The 24049-nt window shown below is 32.3% G+C and overlaps 2 long non-coding RNA genes across 2 annotated transcripts; both read left to right on the forward strand.

Moving 5' to 3' along the window:
• Positions 1-3770: 3770 nt before the first annotated feature.
• LOC144574097 (uncharacterized) lies at positions 3771-4705 on the forward strand. Its single transcript, XR_013518128.1, has 2 exons — positions 3771-4115; positions 4384-4705. It is a non-coding gene; the product is annotated as an uncharacterized LOC144574097 (long non-coding RNA).
• Positions 4706-6744: 2039 nt separating this feature from the next.
• On the forward strand, positions 6745-10082 carry LOC144574439 (uncharacterized). The gene is made up of 2 exons (XR_013518213.1): positions 6745-7567; positions 7600-10082. It is a non-coding gene; the product is annotated as an uncharacterized LOC144574439 (long non-coding RNA).
• The last annotated feature ends 13967 nt before the right edge of the window (positions 10083-24049 follow it).

The following is a 24049-nucleotide window of genomic DNA, read 5'->3' on the forward strand; positions in this document are numbered from 1 at the left end:
TATTATGAGATTCAAATCATAAAAATTCGCGAACCCATTTTGATTGAATCAGACATAGTTTGAATTTGGTTTGAATTAATTTCGAACTGAACCTGGTTTGGTTCGTTTCAGTTCGAACTAATTTCGAATCGAATTAACTCGAATCAAATCACGAACTACGAATTTTTTTGCCAACCCTATACTAGATCCTCATTTATATATTATTGCATATATTTAAAATCTATAACATTCCGGAGGATTTAAAATTAAGAATATTTTACAAAGTGGACTAGGTCTTTATCAAGCTATATTTTTTTTAAGCTGATATATTTTTCTCCTTTCTTCAAGTTCTCTCAATCTGCAAAGTATTAAATTGAAGAAGCAATGGAGGCAAAAGCCTTGTTCTGTCTGGGTTTCTGTGTAAATAATTAGCATGAAGCTAGTTGATATGCCGGATAATTAGATATCACCTTGTAATAAAAAAAAACTATTATAGAAAAAATAACCCTGACATCAACCAGAATGAGAAAACAAATAATTAAAATAAACTGAAATATTCAGCTGGGTCAGGGGTGGACCCAGAGTAGAATGGGGGGCAGCTGTCCCCTCTGAATTTTGAGTTTTAGTGGTGATCTATCAGTACCGATCAATTTTGTCTCTCCCTGAAAATTCTTTTGCCCCTATGGATGTTTGATTTGTAATTTGGATTAAATTTAGTGTTAAAATCAAAATAAATTTTTTGAATTATGATTGATAATTAGATTTATAAGTTAAAGCATAAAAAATTATAAGTCGGAGTATTGGAAAATAAAAATCAAAGCATTGTTTTTTTTTTATCAAATACTCATAATTGATGGATTTAAATACGATAAGCTATTTAAAATCCGATTCAAATCCAATAAGCTATTTATAACTTTGTCTATATGCACTGCACTAATACTGATTTGATCCATTATATACTCGATCAAAATTAAACAGTACAAGAATTGAGTAAATATAAGGCTAATAATATTGACAAAAATAAAATATAATTGAAAATTACAAGAAGTTGTGCAGACACAATCCAAACGTGTCCGTGCACATTAATTTTTGGAATTCATATGTATGACTATAATAATCTCAATTAGTGCTAAAACAAATCAACTTTCTAAAAAAATTCCATGTCTCACAAATATATCATGTGTTCTAATTTTTCGTATTTTTTTTTTTTACTTTGAAATTATCAAATTAGAAATTCCCCACAAATTCAATTATTAAATATCATCTATAGGTTACTATGTTATGAGGTTTGCTCGCTAAATAGGGTTGCTCAGTTGGTCTTGACATGGTTATTTTGTTTTGTCTTTGCTGTTGTTCGTATCTAACTTGGTAGGATACGAAAGGGAACCTAGGCTTTTAAGCAAAGCAGACTCGTATTGGAACTTGACCTGAAGCCCGGTTTAGTACAAGGCCTATAGCAGCCCTGTCAGAAAGCCCAATTTCTTTAATGCCGCCTCTTCAATTTTATGGGTTTATGAACAGGTGCGGATCTAAGATTTTCGTCGAGTAGAGACAAAAAAATATCGAATAAGATTTAAATAGCTAATTATATTTAAATCTATTAACTAATTAGGTACTTGATAAAAACACAATGCTTTAACTTATATTTTTCAATGCTTTGACTTGTAATTTATAATGCTTTAACTTATAGTTCTAATTACTAATCATAATTCAAAAATGTTATTTTGATTTTTACACTAAATTTAATCCGAATTACAAATTAAACATTCAGAAGGGGACAAAAAAAATTTAAAGAGGATCAAAGTCAATCAGTACCAACACTAAAACTCAAAATCCAGAGAGAAAGAGGAGACGGTTGCCCTCTGTTACATGCTGGATCCGTCCCTGTTTATAAGTTTGGATGAGAATTTTGAAAGACTTTTATGAAAAGTCATAAACCCATCAACAATTAAAATTTCAGAACAATACTCGTATAATATGTAAATTTTTTTGAAGTATCTCTTCGAATTATTATTATATCATTTCAGGATCAAACCGGTGATATTATCAATGGTTAAGAAGATTGCATGTACTTGTGTTGAATAATAATTGTAGAGAGGGGAGGTGACTACATACAAGGCTGCGTGGCACTGTTGCAGACATAGTAACAAATGAATAGCTCGGGTTCGATTCGGCAGAGTCAAAAATTCGTAATTCGAATATAATTCAGAAATTATTTGATACAATAAAAAAGCAAAAAAAAAACATAAAAAAACCCCAAAAAGCTATTTTTCTAAGAAATAATAAAATTATTGCGTTTTTATTGCGAATAATTCATAACTCACGTTTTATTTGTGATTAAAACGTATTATACTTTTTTTTTGTATTTTATTCAGATTTCAGTTCAAAAACGTAAAAAAAAAAAAAAAAAAACGAATTATTCGTGAATTATTTGTATGATTGAAATGGGCGCATGCGGTTCCTAGATGGGCTGCTCAATTGGGCTTTTGGCTGTTTCTTTTCATTCTGTTATATTCTGCGTATTAAAACTTTTTTCTAATACACAACTCCTTGGCAGCTATTGCGATGCCAAGTTTCTAAATAAATTTTAACCAGTCTAAATTTTAATATTAGGTTTTCCTCTCCTATCACTGCCGCCAGCCGCCGGTCTTCAATCAAGGTGCAAACATTTTCCTTTTTTTTTGTGTGGTTCTTTTGGTCGATTCTGAATATGGCTCGCATACAAAATTGTAATTGGGTATAAATTAGAAGACGTATTTTAAGCCTGATAAGGGGTATCTCTGACCATTGCATCAGAAAGCACAAAGACGTTCAGAAATGACTGCCAAATTGGGTGCTATGATGTCAATTTGTTAACCGAAAAAGAGAGACAAGTGGAGCATTACTAGTTATAACTTTGGACAATTGATATTTGTTTATTTTTTTATTTATTTTCCTGCATTCACTGTGTAATTTTCTCCTTGTGGATGTTTCCTGGTTAAATAAAAAAAATTTAGACTGTTGCTTCCTTATTAAAATAAAATAGTCTCATTGATGTTTTCTTAATGGCATTCGATAACTGACACTCTGACAGCCAATCCAACCTCTTAGTATTGATTGGATGGCTATTGTTTGTGCAGTACTGGTGTTGTGTGGTACAAAATGACTTCTTAATTATTCTATAGTTCAATTGAAATTTAACATCAATTCCATCTTCTTTTTTTTAGTTTCCAATATAATATTATGAATACACACGAGATTTTGATTGTACCTGTATATACTGATTAGTAATTAATTAATGCCAGTGTACATGTGACATTACCAGTGACATTACCCTGAAGGAAAAAAAAAAATAGACCTTCGAAGGAAAACTAAAATACATATAAATTTTTCATGCTTTCATAAATTCCTTTGAAATATATATGGATGAGTTTTTTTTTTTCTCATTACCAACTCTTTGGTTTCTAAAATGCAATACAGGCAGTTCTAGGGCCTCGAAGATTTTTAGAACGGCAGTTATTTCAAAAATGAAAATAATGAGAAGGGATTGGACAGAGCTGAACCCGGAGCTGCTCCATCTGATATCAAAGAAGCTAGGAAACCTCTCGAACTTTATTCGGTTTCGTTCGGTGTGCAATAAGTGGCGCTCTGCCGCTGACCCTGCTGACCCTCCCCCACTACTACCTTGGCTCTTGTAGCCCGCAACTCTCAGATGTCATGAGATCAACATGAACACTGACTACATCCTTTATTCTCTCTCCTCCAACACAACACATCAAATCGAATTGCCAATAACCCATAAAGGGTATAGATATCCTCTCTGGAAAGAGCCATCTATTGGCTTCATTCTCGTTGATCAGTATAAACTACTTCTTACAACTCCATATCATCATAACCCTCCATATCTGTTTAATCCGCTTACTGAGACCAAAATCCATCTTCCTTTTGCAGAGCTTGTTTATTATTTTTCAGTCTACATGGGCCCGGACAATAAGAGCAACTCAAGCATGGTAAAATCTGGAGTCCATTTGGTTGCCTATACATTGCTAAATGATGGGACTGAGATCGTGTCTTGGCGATCTGATAGCAATGAATTTACCACTTTCAAAATCCCTATTAAAACAGTTGTATTTGGGTACTACAAAGAGAAGCTCTTTGTTTGTTTATTTGAAACAAGGAAAACCAAGGTTTTAAATGTAATGCCTATATAGGTCCAAGAGAACAAAGGAATCAATACAATTCTATTTCAGATCTGATATCAAAAAGAAATGGTTCAAAAAATGAGTTGTATTGATTCCTTTGTTCTCTTGGACCTACATAGGCGTTACATTTTCGTTTGAGTCCCTAAACTATTCTATAATTCCTATCTTACCAAAAGGACCCTATAGTTCTATATAATGCATAAACACACATAAATCTCAACAGTTTTTGACATGACCACCGGAGCAGAGATGAATATAGTGATACCACATCCTGTGGAGTGTCTCCGTTTTAACTTATTCGTTGAGGCAATGGGGGAGCTGCTTGCAGTGAGATATCCAGGTGAATGGGGATGTGATAGTCATCAGTTCAAGGTGTACCGACTGGAGCACACAGATGACTTTGGGCAGTGTAGATGGGTCGAGTTAAAGGGGATTGGAGAGAGAGTTTTGTTCCTTAGCAAAGCACGCGCTGGATTTTGTTTGTGTACCAGTGATTTTGAGGGATTGAGAGGGAATTGCATCTACTACATGCGGTATTGTGAAGACAAATAAAGATGGTGTTAGGGAGTATAATTGTCTTTTAAGGTACGACATGGAGAATGGCACATCAGAAGAGCTACTGAACTGTGCTGCAGTGAGTGCCACATGGTTTATGCCATGTTTGAGCTGGCCTTAGACCATGTTTGCTGCTAAACTATCTCTTTTTTTTCAACTTTTTTTTTTAGGAGCTTGTTGTTTGAAACACCATTCATTTAATGTAATTGCCAATAAACGAAATTTTAATCCAAGCACAATTTTTACTAGTAAAGAAAGGACTCGAATTCGATTGTTCTCATAAATCTAGTCTAAAATAAATGTCAAGCCTGCTGCTTTCAGATGAATAATTTAAATACCAATCATATATTACACGTGCTTCTTTAATATACATGATAGTGCTTGGATTAAACACTGAGGTACCAGTGTTGGTATCGATCAGTCGTACAGGGTAGTTTTTGGTTTGTTTTATTTATTAAAGGGGATGCTCTTATTGAGAGTTGTAAAACATAATTAATTTATTGGCTATAAAGGATAATAGATCTAAAGAAAAAAAAGAGAGATGGTACTAAATTAATTCTTGATTAATTATAGTTTTAAGAATATTAAATATAATTAATCTGAGTTTTGGATATATTTGATATATAGTTATATACTAAAGTTATATTGGATAAATCGTGAGTTATTAAAATTTAAAATGATTATATAAATTTGAATGATGCATACATAATTTTATAGTTTTTAAGTGATATATATATAATTCTCCCTGCTTTTAAATTATACATTTTTTTTTGTTGCGTTATAAGTTATGTTATCATAATAAACGAGAAGTAAATGAATCGTCGGTTACGAGCTTTGATATTTTTGGATGTAAAACTTCTGAACCACAAGACAATTGGGAAATGACACCCATTATAGAAAAAAAGGAAGTGTGTTCAAATCATAGTGACAAGATATCCGAATTATATTCGAATTATACCCATTTAATTCTTTTTTAGGGTGATGCCGAACCGAACACCAAATTATTCGGTTGACCGAACTTTGACCGAATTAAACCCGAATAATTTCCGAATTTTACGAACTTTTCCCGGATTTTACGAATTATTCACGAATTTTTCCTGAATTTTTCCAAGAACAATTATTTTTTTGGTTTTTTATTTTTTTGCTCCCTTGCAGGACTGAAATTTTTGATCCGGATAATTCCGAATCATTCCTGAATTATACCCGAATTATATCCGAATCACGAATTTTTGATCTCGCCAAACCGAATCCGAATAATTCATTTGTCACTATGTGTTCAATTGGGAAATGACCCGCTACACGGAAAAACCTGTGCCCACATGGCCACATGAGTTAACTGGTCACCGAGAAACCCCAGACTAACGTGTCCATTGTTTGTTTTACATAAGAAACATTTAGTGATCTCAATAGATGATCATTAACCTGTTATGCAGAAAAACTTGTGGCAATCATAACTGACAAATGAATAGTTCGGATTTGGTTCGGCAGGGTTAGAAATTTGTGATTCAGATATAATTTGAGATTTATTTGGTACAATAAAGAAGCAAAAAAAGAAACCCAAAAAAGATATTTCTTTTGCGTTTTTCTTGAAAAGAATTCGTGACTCGCGTTTTATTCTCGAATAAAACGTATTATACATTTTTTTTTGCATTTTATTCGGAGTTCGATTTCAAAACGTCAAAAAAAATGTATACCCAAATTATTCACAAATTAAATGCGTATAAATGCCCCGATATAAAACGACCCGTCATATGAGGTGTGGCCATTATTTGGCCACAGAAGGATCTTCTTAGAGGCGAGGAAATGAAGTTCACACCCAGTGCGCTATCTGAGGTGCAATGAGTAGATCCGGACTGTTCTTTTAACCTGGCATGATCACCTGATTGAATTTGATCATGCTGAGATTAATCCGGACCGTCCGTTTTTTCATTGTACTCCTCCAATACCTGAGGGGAAACGCACTGGAGGAAATGAGTAAGAAAGAGTAGTGTAGACAGATTAACAGAACAGGAGAAATAGTCATTAGAAAGAAAGAAATGGTGAAATAGGAGGAAACTAAGAAGGGAAGAGGTGGAAAGCCTCAATTCGGCAAATCCCGTTCCATGAAGTTTCCTGTTATGGCCCCACAGGTCACAGAAATGGAAATTCACGCGCATATAACGGTTCAAGGTCTACTTGTGTCTCACCAAAAATTCAAGGCTTTTCTCTCTTTCTCTTTTCACCCAGCTTTTCTCGAAAAAATCCAGTCTCTATTCAATGGAAAAAGGTTCGGAGAAGAAGGCCGTGCTGCCAACCGGGACCCACTGTTTCTGCATACCAAAGAGAGGGGAGGTAATGAAGCGCATTTTATACAAGTTTTTTCACGCTTTAGGGGAGGCCTGCTCTCTGCCTCGACAGGTCACCAGTCGTGAAGTGGGCCCTCCTCCTACGGACTGTGGTGGTGATAAACCAGAAAAACATTTCGAATTTGGTTTAATTTTGTCTAATCACCTTAATGACCGCTAAACATATCAAATTTCATCCTTTCTGCAAAGAAAAAGAAATTTGGTATCAGTGGTTTGGCTGTGAAAAAAGACAAAAGTGCACAAATATATATGTAAAAAAAAAAGATGATTTAAATAAGCTTATGGGTTCGTTTGCAAATTGGCGATAGAAAGGAGCGGTCCGTGCTGGTAAACCTTTCCTTCTCATGAATCTCATCTCCCTATGTGCTCGTCTGTTACAACTCAGTGGGAGCATTTGTGTGCGCGCAATTTGTAAATGATATGTATCTCTGTTTTTGATTTTTCAGGTGTATTGATTTGATTATGCATATTTTCAGGTGTATATATTTAATTATGCAAATTTTTCAGGTGTGTTGATTTTAATTTTGCTGATTTTTCAGGTGTGTTGATTTAATTATGCTGATTTTTCAGGTGTATATATTTAATTATGCTGATACAGGATGGAGATAAATAGGTTTGCATTTGGATTTCATGTTACATTTATGTGATTGATGACTTGATTTGTATTTGTCATTCATCAGGGGTTTTGTATAGTTCTTGTGTAAGATCTGACTAACCGCTCATCAAAATTGTTCAAAAGTAAAAAAATAAAATAAAATAAAATTGTAGATATGGAGACATCATTTAATCACAGTGCATGTCATTATTGGTCCAATTTGGAAATTGTTTACTCATCTATCAAGCAGTTAATACCACATGGCTTGTTGGAAAGCTGCTAAAAATCTTCCGAATTGGTCCAAATTTAGTACACTCTGTTTAAGTGATGGAGAGGCAGAGAGCACATTTACAAATTCAAGTTTATAGTTCAAGTAACATAGCAGATATCAAATGAACGTGCCATAATAGATGAGTGCACACTACATCTTCTACCTTTACTTTCAGAGGATGATTCAGACAGGTCTATTTCTAGCTTATATTTTTCTTTATACTTATATCAATGGTTAGTATGGATTTTTTTTTTTTAGTACTTTCAATTTCTTCAGGAGGTTAATATGTATAATTAACTTGATATAGATTTAAGGTTTCTCAGTCATTTAGCATCTGCTAATCTCTAATTTAGGAAAACAGAATATTAAAATATAATGAAAACAAAGAAAGGAGGCATTTTCAGGTAATTTAGAAGATTCAAAACTATGATTAAATAATTAAACAAGATAACACCAAGAGTTTCAAAAATTTAGTCACTTGCCAACCATTAAGAACAGAAAGCCTTTTATGAGATCCAAAGCACTGAGGTACTATTGTTCATGCTTCCTACCATTAACAAAGGGTATTTCTGCGATTTTGATAGAAATCAGCTAATTTCCATTAATTTGAGAGGCAAGTAAGCAGCTTTAGACTCATAAACCTCTTTTTAGGGTTTCAGATGGTATTGGTGATTCTCACTCAAGTGTGTCCTTCCTAAGTTGGTAACAGCCCAATAGGTTTTGCTTCTGTTGCTGGTTCTGACACATTGGTTTTGTTATTAGTTTCAATGAACTTCTGATTGCAAGATTAAAAGTTGAATGATAGGGATTTTTAAGGCATACTGCAGGTTCTGGGAAATTGGACCAAAGAGCAAATTAGGGGAAAGCAGCACCATATTGTATAAGGTACCAATTTTAAATATTACTGATTTGATAAGAATCCAATGCATCAGTATTGCTTCCAAAATCGTCTTAACCTGTAATTTTGACCAAAGTCACAATCTTGAATCAGTATATTTTTAATTGGTTGAGTCGCGTCAACTGAACACCAGGTCACCATTTATTTTACATTTTATTTGCATCAACTGTTAAAAGAAGCAAAGAAAAGAACAAAAACAGTAAAATAGTCAAGACAGTGTTGATATTTTACTCGGCCAGTCCAAGCGCCACCTAATGGTGAAGTCAGGATAACTATTCAAAACCGAAACTCCACAAAAAGATGTTCATGTGCTTACTGATAGTATTACTTTGCAAGGTGCAGATTCTATGATAGCTCTATTTCCTAATTCTGTACTCTTGCATGCTAATTGGGTTGCACTTTGTAAAAATTTAGGTTTATCTTTTTCTCTTTTTATTTATTTATTTTAGAAAAATGTGCAAGGCAAGCATTTTTATTAAAGAAAAAAGATATGTACAACCTATTTCTGAAAATAAAAATAAATGCCCTAAAATTAACCCCTGACATCAAATTTAAGCGCACACACAGCTTCCTTAACCAAGCTCTTACCAGCATTCTCATTTTATCACCATGTATTTAACTAATTTGTTGATGAATGGAGACTAAACAAGATAAAGGAGCTACAACAATTGTCAATCCACCCAGGTTTGCATCGTCTATATGATGCTAGTAAGCACATTCCCTTACTAGTCTTAAAAACAAACTCTTGTATCCATTGCCTTATTCCATCCAAATTAAACAGCATAACAAGAACAGTATCAAAACAAAAAGGTGACGAGTCTTCAAACCAGTACAGATATAAAACTGTGATGTCAAGGAATGTCAAGGATTTACTGGTACAGGTTCAAACCGGTACAGTTGAGGAGGAGGAGGAGGAGAGCCAGGAAATGAAAAACGAAGAGGTTCAGGTGCTTCTGCTTAGGTCTGGGCACGATGCAGTTGAAGATTGAATTTATATGAACTGTTTTTTATATGGTTGTATTCCAGGGATTTGATGAATTCGATGTTTTGCATACTTCAGTATTTTCAATTAGATACTGTTATATAGTTGCTTTCTAGTTGTATTAGAAATCCTGCTAGAGAGATACTTTTATGTCTGCTTAAATATATAGATGTTGTAAGTTGAGCTAGGTACCAGCTGTTTTGGTACCCACCTCTAATATTTCGATTTTAATGAAATAGGTGGGTTTATACACACTTTTATCCAAAAAAATAAAAATAAATAACAGTATCACATGACTTCATGTTGTCATGTTGAACCTTGTAAAGGACACAAATGAAAAGTGAAAAAAAAAAAAAAAATGAAATAGATTTCATCTTAGGTGTGCTTCCCATCTGGTCTGAAACTCCTGTCCAGCAATAAATGAGACCCACATAATAGTAAAATCAAGTTTCTGGGTAGATGAGCATTTTTCTGTTTTGGTTACACCTACATCATATTATCAATATATATTGCCAAAATTGGAGTGTACAGTGTCTTAGTATAAAAAAAAAAATATATATATATATATATATAGAGTACGGCTAACGCGCTTCCTCTAGCATATGGGTCGAAATGCTTCCGGTGGAAATTTGAAATTTCACAATCCAAAAAGTCGATCTGAACCGTTCATCTTCTTCTCCATATTAATATCTGCTTGGAGACCAAATTTTACATTTTTCTGAAATTTTTTACTATTTATTAAGCCACTTTGAAAATCGCTGATCCAATGGTTTTACTGTTTTGTTAAGCCACCGTTGGATCAGCGATTTTCAAAGTGGCTTAATAAATAGTAAAAAATTTCAGAAAAATGTAAAATTTGGTCTCCAAGCAGATATTAATATGGAGAAAGAGATGAACGGTTCAGATCGACTTTTTGGATTTTGAAATTTCAAATTTCCACCGAAAGCATTTCGGCCCATATGCTAGTGGAAGCGCGTTAGCCGTACTCTATATATATATATATATATATATATATATATATATATCAATTTGATTTTCCAAGACCACATAATTGACACTGATTTGTGACTCGATGATGTACATTGTCTCTTGGTTTCTGAATGATTACCTTCTCTTAATTTTGATCACTTGCTCCTAATCTGGTGGATTAGACAAATTATGTTTTTGTTATTCCTATTAGTGATTTGGATCACTTCTTATATTCAACCTTTTACATAAAAATAAAAATAAAAATAAAAATAAAAATAAAAATAAAAATGAGATATGTACAACCTATTTCTGAAAATAAAAATATATGACATTAAAATTAGAGTGAGTCTATGGTACTATGCATATTACGATTTGTTACCGTGTTACGGCTCTATATTCGAGTTTTCAAATCCTAACGGTCGATCCGAACCGTTCATCTTGTTCTCCATATTAATATGTATTTGGAGACCAAATTTTATATTTTTTGAAATTTTTTTACTATTTTTTTAGATTTATTGAAAATCACTGTTTTTGGATAGTCCAGAATTTTCAGATCAAGTGATTTTTTAAATATCTAAAAAAATAGTAAAAAATTTTCAAAAAGTGTAAAATTTGGTCTCCAAACACATATTAATATGGAGAACAAGATGAACGGTACGGATCGACTGTTAGGATTTGAAAACTCGAATATAGAGCCATAGCACGGTAACAACCTGTGATATGCATAGTACCATAGACTCACTCTTAAAATTAACCCCCTAACATCAAATCTAAGCCCCACACACTGCTTCCTTAATCAAGCTCCTACCAGCATTCTCATTTTATCATCATGTATTTAACTAATTTGTTTATGAATGGAGACTAAACAAAAATGGAGGAGCTACAATTTTAAGCACATTCTCCTACTAGCCTTAAAAACCAACACTTGTATTCATTGCCTTATTACATCCAAATCACAGAGAATATATAACAAGAACAATATCACAACAAAAAAGTGATGGTCTTCAAACCAGTACAGATTCAAACCACAGATAATTTTTAGTGAAAGAAAAGACTTGAATTTCTTTTTCTTTTCTTTTTTTCTTTTTTGTCATAAAATTCAGCTGAACTGGGTTTTGAATTTGTTATTGCATACGGAAAATAAGATTTAAATTTAAGTATATATTGACTAATCAAATATAATTATTGTGACTAATTAGACAAGTAGATATTTTCACCTTGATATGATTCCATTTGTAACTGACATTTTTTATTGTTAAATAAATCGAATTACCAATAAAAAAGCTACGAGTTTATGATACATGAATATATGGCAAATTCTTGTGGAATGAAATTTTTGTGCAATACATAACATGGAAGAAGCATGCAGTTGGTGTTTATCTTTTATTATTACTTCTAAATTTTTTGTGATATTAATATTCAATGTCTTTTTACCACCAACATGTGTTTGTTTATAATTTTGCTAGTAGGCATGCTGATCCTAAGCTAAAAGGACAAAAAGACAAAATATGTTTCTATTAAAATTAGTATTATAAATTTTTTTTTTTTAATAAAAACACGATAAATTTGTTATTTCTTAAAATTTAAAAGAATAAATATAATATTATAAATTTGATATTTCGATATTTTTAAAAAATATATACTATAAGAATAAATAAAATATCTTGATCCATATAATATGAATTATAGTTAAAATAAGAAAAATAAAATAATATTTGAAAAAAATCTAAAGAAAACATGTCCAATTTGCTGCAACGAAATAACAAACTTCAACTTCAGAACAACAAACTCATGATAGCAAGTAGTGGAGGAGATAGAATAGAGGAGGATGAGTTAATTCAAATATCCTTGTCCTTGTTTTTGTTATCGAAGGTGAATTCGGAGGAGGAGAACAAAAAGTCCTTGCTGAATTAATTTTCTTTTGCTTAAAGTTACATTTTAATATGAGATCGTCACAATTATTCACGATCATTTGTTCCCTTAAATAGTTATTATTTTCTGTAATATATATTTTTGGTAAAAAGTGAAACTAATTTTATAAACATTTTTAATTTTCTCTGATTTCTAATTTGAGTATTAAAAGTCAAAATATGTATAAAACCAAAATAATTGCAAGAAATGATTTTTTATTTAACTATTTCCCAATATATAGCAAGCCAAAAAGCTAATATTATTCAAAAATTAACAAATAAAAAGTAAAGTAACAAATGCATGACAAGTCATGAAAAATTATACCCTCTTCACACTTTCTCCATCTCTCTCTTTTTGAAAAATTATCTCTCTCATTATACTTAAACAAAAAAGATTTGTACAACGTCCATTGATAATAAATTTCAAATACATATATGTTCATGCCATGAAAAAAATAATTATATGTTTTAGATCATAAAAAAAAGTAAAAAATAAAAAAGAGAATCACATGTGAAAACAATAAACAATTTCTAGAACAACTTTTTTTTAATGATAATTATATGATAATATTTATTTAATTAATTACATTATTTAAATTACTTTTTTTTCATGCTTTAATGTACATATGAAAATGACAAATACAGTCTCTTTCCACTGTATACAAAATACACAGCCAAAAGTTAATATTACATGGATCAAACTTGAAGAATATATATTTTTCTTATTTATTAACGATATAAAGTAATTTATTTCTTTAAAATACATGATTGTTTCACGTGTTCAAGTTAAATGCTATTTGCAGTGTAAAATGAAATTAGAAACCAATAAAATTTTAGAAATACTAATACGCATATTATTTAAACTGACAAGATCATTAAATTTAATTATGATGTAAATTAATTTTATTTATATTAAAATACAATGCTAGCAAGAATGAATACAATAGTAAATTGAAAAATATAACGCACTTCTCACTGACCGGATCTACAAGAATGGGACATTATCCGCAATGATAAAAAATGACTATTCGCGAGGGTATACAGATAGAGAGGTGTTTTTTCTATTAGCGACGAAAGTATCCGCGAGATAATGTCCCATTCTTGTTGACCCATTGTAAATTATTAAATCTTTTTGTTCTTAATTAGAGTAAATAACTATGAGTTTTAGTTGCTCAATTAAAAAAAATAAAAAAACAAAATGTCGATTTGGTGGGCGTTTAACTTTGTTGGGGTTTTGGTCAAAATAACTTCGAAGAAATTCTCATTCAAAGTCTAATCTAAACTGACTAATTTAGGTAAAAAAATTGTACAAACAATTTAGATTTATTGAACCGTTTAAATTTACTAAGTTCTAAATCTTGCACACAAATACATAAAAAATTGTCCAAATGATTTAGATTTACTGGACCATTTAAATTTACCAAGTTCTAAATCCTTGCTACCAAGTTCTAAATCCTTGCACGCGTTTAAGTACGATTTTGAATAAATTTTGTCTAAAAACTTAGTGGGAGGGAAGGTATTCCTTCAAATTTATATTAACTTCCAAAATTATAAAATCAATCTCAAATAGCAACTTTAATCACTATTATTTATCTACTTATGAGTCAATTTTTAGGATCCAACTTTTTAACTTTTCGAATTTGTTTTGCATATTAGTGGCTCTTTCAGTAAATATAAACACTTGTAGAGTTTTTTGTCCGATTTAAATAGAAATCCTCCCAATGATGCTACACAAAGCTCTCAATTATTAATTACAACGGAGATGCTTAAGAATTATGGCTCTTTTCGAACAATTTAAGAACTACGGCTGTAGGTTTCTTAGGTTTGGATGTTAAAAATTTTAAAAAATAAACAAATAAACAAATAAACAAAATTACACTAACATATAATATGCATGAAACAAGTCCAATTAAGATTTTGCATTCAAAACTAATGAATTCCCGTCTCTGGTAATCAAATTCCGAGAGAAATTCTCTTTAATCGGAATGTGCTGAACAAAAGAAAATAATATTGTTCATCCGCTTTACTAGAAAATAATTAAAATAACTGGAATCAAATTTTATTACAATTTCACAAAAACAAAAATAAAAGCAACCAAATATAAAAAAGAAGTACTCATTAAGAATAAGAATGTCAATTATGGCCCATTACAATGACCAAATATCATTAAAAATAAGGGCCATGTTTGGTTGTGGAGTAAGAGGTGGAGTAAACCCCCTACTCCACGCTTAAGGAGCCAAACGAGGAGTAACATAGGCGGTTTAAGATGGAGTAAGATTTGAGTTAAACCGGAGTAACTTACACTATCTAGAGAGGTGGTTTAGCTTACTCCACCAAACATGATTAACTTACTCAGGTTTAGCTTGGAGTAAGAAATTTAATCCGGTTTAACTTTACTCCACAACCAAACATGACCAAGATGAATAAAGAGACTACAAAAAATTACTCATTAAAAATAAGAAAATGAAAAACAATGAAAGCCTAGCTAGCTAATTAATTTCAATAAAACGAACTTGATTTCAAAGCTGCCCTGCTTCATTTGCACCAGAAAGATGAGATGTGTTGTTGTTCCTAGACAAACACACACCATGCAATTCACACCGATCGAGTCCTTCTTTCTTCGACATAGCGCTAGCAGTTGCAGTTGTTTTAGGCACAACGATCTTCTTCAGATTGTTCTTCTTTCCGTGCACTTCACAATTAAGGGTGGCTGTCGTCATTTTCGGATTAATTTTAGAACTCATGGCTTCCTTGTTTTTCGACCTAGTAGCATCAACTTTAGCCATGTCTGAACCTTTCTCCAAATCATTTGAAACATGTCGACCATTCCTTCCCCTCGAGCAGATGCAGCCCAAAATGCATGAAGCGACCGACAAAATAGTAATCACAGCAAGCACGAATATCACCGGCAAATATGAACCGTAGGAATAGTGCGTGCTCTGAGGTTTATTGCTTGCAAAGAAAGGTGGTTGTGTGGGTGTTGACATGGTATGTTTTGTCTTTGTTGTTGCTCGTATCTAACTTGACAGGATTAGATTTTAGAAAGGGAAGAAAGAATGAAGCAAGAAAAGGGAGATGCTTAAGAGTGTTGAGAGGTGGGGTTTTAAATGCACCGTGTCTCGTGTTCGGTTTGGTTATTCACAAGGGTTCGTGCAATTTGAGGTCGTGGTGGTTATTCGCAAGGGTTCGTGCAATTTGGTTATTCGGTGTGGTGATCCGAATTCGGGGTAAGGTGGTCTACGGTTTCGTATTGGAACTAGGCCTGAAGCCCGTTTTATACGAGGCCTGTAGTGGCCCAATTTCATATTTTATTCAATATTCTATTTTCCTAAATAGAGAAAGAGAAAGCCTACTTGCTTCCTGCGGATCTCTGATTTAGGAACATAGAATATTAAATAAAATAAAAACAAAGAAAGAAAATAGTCATTCAGGCAAATTAGAAGAACAAAACTATGATGAAATGATTTACAATCTAACCCCAAGAGTTTCAAAAATTTAGTAATAACCAACCATCAAAGCCTTTTATGAGATCCAAAGCACCGAAGTACCGGTGTTCATCTTTCCTAAAAAAAAGAAACAAGTTATGTACAATCTATTTCTGAAATAAAAATAAATGCCTTAAAATTAACCCCTGACATCCAATCTAAGCCAAACACACTTGTTCCCTAATCAAGCTCCAATCAGCATTCGCATTTTATCACCATGTATTTAATTAATTTGTTTATGAATGGAGACTAAACAAAAATGGAGCTATAATTGTAAGCACATTTCCCTACTAACCTTAAAAACCAACTCTTGTATCAATTGCCTTATTACATCCAAATCACACAGCATAACAAGAACAGTATCACAATAAAAAGGTGACGAGTCTTCAAACCAGTACAGATTCAAACTGGTAATGACAAGGAATGTCAAGGATTTACTGGTACAGATTCAAACCAGGAAATGGAGACAGAAGAGTTTTAGGCGCTTCTGCTTGGGTCTGGACACGATTAAGTTATAGATTGACAGGTTGACTTAATGAATTGGTTTTTAGATGGTTGTATTCCAGGATTTTGATGTATTTGATGTTTTGAATACTTTTCTATTTTCAATTAGATGATGTTAGATCAGTGCTTTCTTGTTGCTTGTATTAGAAATCCTGCTAGAGAGATACTTTTCTGCCTGCCTATAGAGAAGCTGTAAATTGAGCTAGGTACCAGCTGTTTGATACCCACCTCTACAATTTCGATTTTACTAAAATCGGTAGATTTATACCCACTTTTATCAACAAAAAAAAAAAAAAAAACTATGCACATGATTTCATGTTAACAAATATCCCTTGTAAAGGACTAATGAAGAGTGAAAAGGAAAAATGAGGAAATAGCTGTTATCAACTAGAAACATTTAATGTAACTTGGTAATTATTGTCAGAATGAATAGTATATATTGAACTTTGACATAACATGTGTAAGTAAGCAAGTTTCTCTATATTTTTTTATACACACAAAAAAAAAAAGAATGCACCGAATAGTAACAATCAGTGTTGTAAAAAACATCCGTTTAGATTGATTAATCGTCCGATTAGTTGTTGACGGTGATTAAACTGTCACATATTTTTTCAACTAATCGACCACTTATTTAAATGATACTACTACAATTTAATATTTTTAATCCAAAGTACGTCAAAATATATGAAAAAAAAAACTAATGAATTCCCTTCTCGGTAATTAAATTTCGAGGGAAAATTCGCTATAACAAAAGAAAATAATATTCTCAGGACTTAATTTTTAGTAAATTCAAAATATCTAAAATCAGATTTTATTACAATTTCACAAAAGAAATTACTATCAAGGCTTGCATCGAGTCAGAAGCTTGTTCGGAGTTGAATTGATATTGTCGGAACTGTAAGAACTCGATGCAAAATCTCCCAATTGAGTCCATGTCTCTCTCTGACAAGAAGACCCGCTTCGGCTAGGAGTTCAAGGTGAAAGATCTATTCAAAGATAATGTTTATTTTGAACGATTCGACATCTCACTTACTGAGGTCGAGATGCACAATTTGATGGCTTGCCGTGACAAGTTTAAGCAGTCTGAGTCATAATTTGTCAGGATCTGCATGCATTTCATGTTATCTCCAGAAGATTAGTGAGAGTGTGATTCTGATCGAGATCTTGACCGTGTTTGGTGCAGAGTTGTGTTGTTGCTCTTGCAACATCTTCTCTCATGAAAATCACGTTGCAACAGGGATTATTGCCAAAGATTCGGTAACTATGTTCGCTTAAAAGGGAGGGACTTTGATAGAGTACTGATTGTGAATTGAAAATTTCCTGATTGGGACTCAGAAAGAGGTCCTCAACTAATTGTTGATAATGGTGGAGATACAACTCTTTTTTTTTTAATCTTTTTTATCTGAAAATTTAATCTAACTTATAAATACAATTTTAACTTTTTGTCAACACATATATCATAACTTTATTTTGTTATACTCATGACAACTATATGATACAATAACCTAAAAATATAGATATTGGAGCTCATCAGAATTAAATTCGTCAAAGTAATAAATAAAGTTATTAGTTATAAAGAATGAAACTAATTTTATAGCCGTTCTAAATTTGTTGATCGATTTTCTATGATTTCTAATTTGAGTATTAAAAGTGTATAAAAAAATTAAAATAATTACAGGATACATTATTTTCATTTAATGTTTCTTTTATAAAATAAAAGTAGACTCATGTGCTATCTCTTGTTAACTCTTCAATATATAGCAAGTGAAAGTTATTATTATTCAAAAAAAAAAAAATTAAATAACATACAAGTCATGAAAACTATTATGTTTACAATTTATCTATGCCTATCTCTTTCTTTTTGAAAATTTATCTCTTATTACACGTGTCAAACCTCTCTTGATTATACTTAAAAAAAAAATGGAGTTGTGGAATCAAAAAATGAGCAACATGTATGGGAAACAAGTATATATGTTCTGCCGAAGCACCTTGATGAGGGGGTGGTCCGCCTTCATCTTACTATGTTTAATGGAGAAATTAACTGACAAGTTAACGGAGTTGATGCAGTCTCAAGCAGATTACATGGGGGTCGCAACTGAGAGCCCGTATAAACGAGACGAATATCGCTATTGATCAACCCAATATTTTACAAGTTGAGGGCAAATAAATTATAAAAAAGTATTTGTTTTGGTTGTATAATATTGGAATTATATTTGTTGGACTTTCTCTGTGTTTAGGTTTTCTATTTGTTGATTTTCTCTGATTTCTAATTTAAGTATTAAAAGTGTATAAAAAATTAAAATAATTACAAGATACATTATTTTCATTTAATGTTTTTTGTTTAAAATAAAAGTAGACTCATTTGCTAACTCATGTTAACTCTTTTTCAATATATAGCAAGTGAAAGCTATTGTTATTAAAAAAATTTAATAAAATTTAAATAACATATGCATGACAAGTCATGAAAACTATTATGTTCACAATTTCTCTCTGTCTCTCTCTCTTTCTCTTTAAAAAATTATCTCTCTCATTACACGTGCCAAACTTCTCTTGATTCTACTTTTTTTTTTTTTTTAAAAAAAAAACTTGTACAACATCTATTAATTGTTATTGAATTTCAAATGCATATATGCTAGATCATGTCATAAAAAAAAATGTTTTAGATCATAAAAAAAGTAAATAAGATAATAACTTATGAAAACAATAAAAGTATTTATAGAACATTTTTTTATAATGATAATCATATAATAGTATTTAATTAATTACATTATTTATATTTAAAATTTTAAGCTTTAATGTACATATGAAAATAACAATCCATTCCCTTTCCACTATATATATAAAACATAACCGAATAATAGAATTACAAGGGACCAAACTTGATGAATATATAATTTTCTTATTTATTAATGATTAAAGTAATTTATTTCTTTAAAATACATAATTATTTCACGTGTTCAAGTTAATTGATGTTTTCAGTGTAAAACGGAATTAGAAAAACTATACTATTTAAGAAATACTAATATTCATATTATTTACAAATGACAACATATGAATGAATATAAGATCGTTAAATTTTGTTATGATGGAAATTAATTTTATTTATATGAACGTACAATGCTAGAAAAGATGAATACAATAGTAAGTTGAAAAATTATATTCTTCTTGTTCCTTTTATGGAAAAAGGAATGATTCTTTCTTTTAATGGGTCTTCTCTTTTTCTTTCTTTAACACTTTATTTGTTTTTATACGAGTCATTTGAAGAAGAAATCTCTTTTTGACAGAAAGGAATGAAAATAATTTATTTTTGATATTTCAATCAATTTTTCAGAAATATTTACCTATGGATATACAAAAGTTATGGGATGAAAAGGATTTTGAGAGAAGAAAATCTCTTTTTGAGTCATTCTTGTGTTCCTTGATCCTCAATTAACATTTGGAGTCACCGCTAATTATTAAATATTTCTTCCTAATTGTAGTAAATAACTAAGAGTTCTAATTAAAAAAAAATTAAATGTTTTTGATATGGTGGGCAACTGGGCATATAACTTTAGTTGGGTTTACGTTGTTTTGGTTCAAATTACTTTGGACAAATCCGAATTCAAGTTAAGATTTATTGGACCGTTTAAATTTACTAAGTTCTAAATTTGTATGCATGAATTACGACAAACAGACAATTTAAATCCGATTATGAATAAATTTTATTCAATTTTTTAAAACTAAATTCAATTCCTTAACTTAGTGGGAGAGGAGGTGTTCCTTCGAACTTGTAGTAACTTCCAAAATTGTTGAATCTATATCAAATAGTAACTTTATTAACTAATATATCTACTTATGAGTCAAAACTTTAGGATCCTAATAACTTTTTGAATTTTTTTTTTTGCATATTTGGCTCTGGAGCAGAGGCGGAGTTAAAGAGAGAGCATGGAGGTTAATTGGTTCTCATTTTTAATTTTTTTTTTTATATTATATGTGATTTTCTATGTAATTTAGGGTAAAATGTAAAAAAAAACCGTAAAATTGATTCTCATTCTCCACACGAAAATTTTATACGATTGACCCCCATATATATTTAACCCTCATAGTTCGAAAGTCTGGCTCCGCTCTTGCTCTGGAGGTGTTATTTTTACTTTATTATTCGGTGTCGATCTGATATTGAATCAGATCAAGAACTGATGTGATTAATTTGGATAATTTCCGATTTAAAAAATATAACCGGTTAAATTATAAATACAATTACAAAACTAATACTTAAATATACCGATTCAGATATGAATCTGAACCGATATTGTAATATGAAGGTGGCTTCATCATGCACATCAACTGTTTGATCAAGGGTATTGATGCATTGGCTTCATTTGTGTATATCTGGCAAAGGCTGTCCAATAGAGATTTAACATGTCATCGATCCTTTGTTGGATGATTTTCAGCCCTTGGATTGCATTGGGTGCAGTGCATGGCATCAAAGTCTTTGATTTTCTGACATTTAGAAGAGGAAGGAGGTATTGCGTGCTTCCAGCCTCCAGTAGAAGATTCTTCCATTCTTGTCATCTTCCAGGGAGATCTTAACACGTGTCCAGGTGACCAATTGGCATATTCACAGCTGTAGGGGCTTAATTGATATTGTGCCGGTAGTGAATTGGGCTTTCAACATGCCTTTACTTTGATTTCTACGCTTTATTCTTTAAGAGAGTGACGTATGGCGTCGCAACATACCCGTTAAGGTGTTCCAGGGTGTATCATACCCTCTTGAGAGCTAATTGGGCGTATTTGCATGGAATAGTATTCTCTGCAGAGTTTTTCTGTGCAGAGCTTTTAATCTGGTTCGTTCGTTTCGGATCGGACGGATCTGATTAAAAGCTCTGCAAATTTTGATTTTTTTTCAATTTGGACAAGATCTGATTTGTTCCATCCGATTCGAAACAAACGGACCAGATTAAAAGTTTCGCACAGCTCCGCACGGAAAAACTCCGCAGAGGATATGCTTCCGTATTTGAATTGTACCCGAGCTGCATCTTTATGCATTCATGCACAGGCTCGAATTAATGCACCTTCTGTCAAATTAACATGTCATGTAGAGTCGTTTCATGTATAAAAACCCTTCAAGCCCTCAAGTCTCAATTTTGCTTGACTTAGCTTATTCGACTTGTCACCTTTCCTTCTTCTTGAGCTCGATTGGTGACAGAGAAGAAGCATTAGGCTTGAGAGAAGGCAACAAGACAACCGACCCAAAACAAAGGAGAGTGAGATTTTATAACCCGGGAGAGAAGGAGCCGCGCAAAGTCAAAGCCCAGAGAGCAGGTGCGTAGATCGCGCACCTAAACACGATTAATCGTCGCGATGGGACGGGAGCAGGTCGAGCATCACGGTCGGCAGCGCAAGAGAGAGAGAGGGCGAGATCCCTCCTTTTCTCCTGCGCGCGAGAGAGAGCGACAAGGTAAAGTTTGAACGGTGAGGCCCCCAGCCGTCAGAGAGATGGAAATTAGAAAGAGGGTTCCCTTTTAAGGAGGGGTGCTTTGAGATTCGTGTGAGCCAAATTGAAGAGCTGAGATTATTCATAAAAAGAAATTAACATGGTTCTAAATTGAACTTATTTAATCAAAGCACTCAATTTCAATTAAGCACAAATCGATGTAAGCAAATTTTAATACATAATTTCGAATGTCTAGCTGCGTAATTTCTAAGATTAAGTTATAACTGAATTTAATTTAATTTTAATAACCTTATTATTTTAATTAAACATCTCATTCTTAATACCTCGTAAATTTAAAATATCTAAGTATCAGAATCTCACATGTACAAATTAATTTCCTTAATTTGTAAGTTTTAAATTGTTTTAATAAACAACTTCATGTATTTTAATTGTTCTTTTTAAATTGCTAAGATTTATTTTCCCTATTTTTAAACGTGTTGTGAAATTTGTATTTTAAATTACGTACATCTTTAACATTCCATCGTTATATTTATTTATTTCGAATCTAATGCGTCAAATTAATTTTTCAGATTTAATTTAATAATTTGAAATCTGTATGTTGGTTTAATAAATATCTTTTAAAAATAAATATCATTCTTATATTAACTAAAATTTTAATTAGTCTAGATTTTATTATCGAAAATTTATTTAAATTTGCTTTTTAATCATTGTTTATAATTATTTAACGATAATTTAACTATGGGTTATAACATGGGGACTGCTCCGGCTGTGTTTTGGGTAGAGGCAGTGATATCTTCATATTTGATCTATTGTTCCAACCAATTCTTGTACCAAAATCTGCGTTTTAAACTACCAAATCGCGTATTTTACATTGAATATCCATATAATGTGGTACTGCTGCGATTTCATTCTTATTTTGCAGAAAACGGGCGAAATCAGGGAAGTTACTGAATTCTGAGACTCTGCACGCGACCCTCATCACATCTGACGCGACCCTCATCAAAGTCGATGCGGGTAGCATCAGACCTGACGCTGGTCGCATCGCGAGCTTTCAGAGCAGACAGCAAAGGCCCAATTAAGGCCCAGAATTGAAGCACTCATTTTGAAATGTCTATAAATAGACCACCCCTGCTACCAGGGAGGGAGTTCCGAATTTGAAGATTCAAAACCTCAAGAATTGGAGTGTTGATCAAGAAAGAAGAGAGAGATTGGAGATCGCTTGGAGAAGAAGAGAAGATTGCAAGATCCTCTCCAATCCACCTTGGATCTTCGAGCTTCATCATGATCTCTTCTCTTCTCCCCTCTTTTATGCTTTCTTTTATCATGTTTGAGTAGATCTTTAGTTCCTAGGGTTAGGATGTAGTCTCTAAACTTTGTTTTTGAATTGCATGTTGTTTTGATCTAAGTTTGAACTTGTGTGATTCTTTGTTTGAGTATTCATTTGATTGCTTGATTGATTATTGATTGTCTACTGTTAGATGTCTATAGCATCTCTTCTAGTACTTTGACCTTGAAGTTTCTTGCAATTGTGATTGAGTATTTGAGGTAGATCTAAGATCAATAGTAGCCGAGAGGTGAACTTTCCATTATCGAAAGGTTGTGGATACCTCTAGCAAACCAGACAATCAATTTAGATTAGATACCAGTAGGTGAGAGCTACAGGTTGAAGCCTCGCACAAGAAATCAACTTAGATACGAACACATGTCAGCTCAGCTCGAGGGCCAAGCGACCCGCATCAGAGATGATGCGAGTCGCGTCATACGGGTCGCATGACAGGTCCAGAGAGGGCAAAGTTTGGGATGAAACCTGAAACCCTGGGAACACCTGTTATCATTGTTCAACCAAAACCTTTAATTGCTTTCATTTACTGTTAATTGAATCGTCACTTGAAATTAGGAAATATAAACAAACCAAACCCAACCTTTTACACTTCTAGTACC

The sequence above is a fragment of the Carex rostrata genome, chromosome 22 (assembly GCF_964058835.1).
Source record: "Carex rostrata chromosome 22, lpCarRost1.2, whole genome shotgun sequence".
Lineage (NCBI taxonomy): Eukaryota > Viridiplantae > Streptophyta > Magnoliopsida > Poales > Cyperaceae > Carex > Carex rostrata.